Raw genomic sequence first — 1,290 nt, 5'->3', positions numbered from 1 at the left:
ACACCTAATATATAACATTTCTGGGGGGGGGGTGTCTAGATAGATAGATAGATATCATCCAGTGCACCAAATGCCCTGATGAAAAATATGTAGGAGAAACCAAACAACAACTGGCTTCTTTTCTATTCCTTCCAGGAAGAACACAGACCAACTACAGATACTTTCTTAGACTGATGAAGGGTGTTTGTACCTGAAAGCTTGCACTGAAGAATCTTTCCAACTATTTCAGTTGGTCAAATAAAAGATACCAGATTTATCCAAATAACTTTGTCTGCCTGTTATCAGGGTGTATGCACTTCTGATGTTTGCTAGTTTTGACAAGCACACCCCCATTCAGGTATCAGGCTTTTAGTCATCACCTGAATCATCGCTGAATTGTGCAACTGTCAGGCTACTGTACTAACAATTATTTCAGCGCTTCTCAGCCTCTTGCGGGCTAAGGTCAAGTGTAGTCGCTGCACTGGTCTGTTGCCCCAACCGAGATCACGTTAGAATGACACTGTCCATTGCACCCCTGTCCAATGCCTTACAAGAGTCTGGTACAGCCTCCCAATGGAGGGATCTCAGCTACAAACCTACTTTATGGAAATGGGGGACTCCTCCCACAAGCTTGCTCTTGTGGCCATTGGCTAAGAGCAAGTGAGACTAGAGGGCATCTGAACCCCAAGACCTCTGGGCTTGGGCCTGCACGTAGCATGCCTGCCAAATGGATTTGGGAGCATCTGAAGCCCCAGGCTGAAAAGTCTGGGCTGAAGGATACTTGCTATATGTAGCCACGTATAGTATTTAAACAACTGAGTTTTGTTCAGTCGAGAGGATTCAGAAATTCAGAACTGATTTGACTAATTTGACCCAGAATATGAAAAAATTTAAACCCCACCCCCCAAACTTCAGCAAGTCTGACTTAGACATATGCCCTGCAGTTCTGTTCCATATGGAACAAGGACAGTAGTAATCAGTGGCCAAGGAGTCTTCTTCAAGCAAAGTATCATTTCTTTAGAACAAAGGCATTTGAGAGAACCCTTTTTAAAAACAACAGCACAAAATAGTAATCTGTCCCTGTATATTTTCACTGAGGTTTGATTCCCTGGATCTGATAACAGCCAATTTCTTTCTACTCCCTCCCCAAAATCTCATACTTTGTCAGCCCACACCCTCTCTCAAGGGACTTCTAATTGCTTAGCATCCTTTCCTAGCTGTGTTTTTTTGGGAGACAGGATGCAAGCTCCTGGCAGCTAATGTCTGTACTACTTCTGCCTCTGGTCTTTATCTTTTCCATTGGTTGGAGCT

This window comes from Gavialis gangeticus, unplaced genomic scaffold (assembly GCF_001723915.1).
Source record: "Gavialis gangeticus isolate Ggan-Ray unplaced genomic scaffold, GavGan_comp1, whole genome shotgun sequence".
Taxonomy (NCBI): domain Eukaryota; kingdom Metazoa; phylum Chordata; order Crocodylia; family Gavialidae; genus Gavialis; species Gavialis gangeticus.
Note: the sequence above shows the minus strand (reverse complement) of the source record.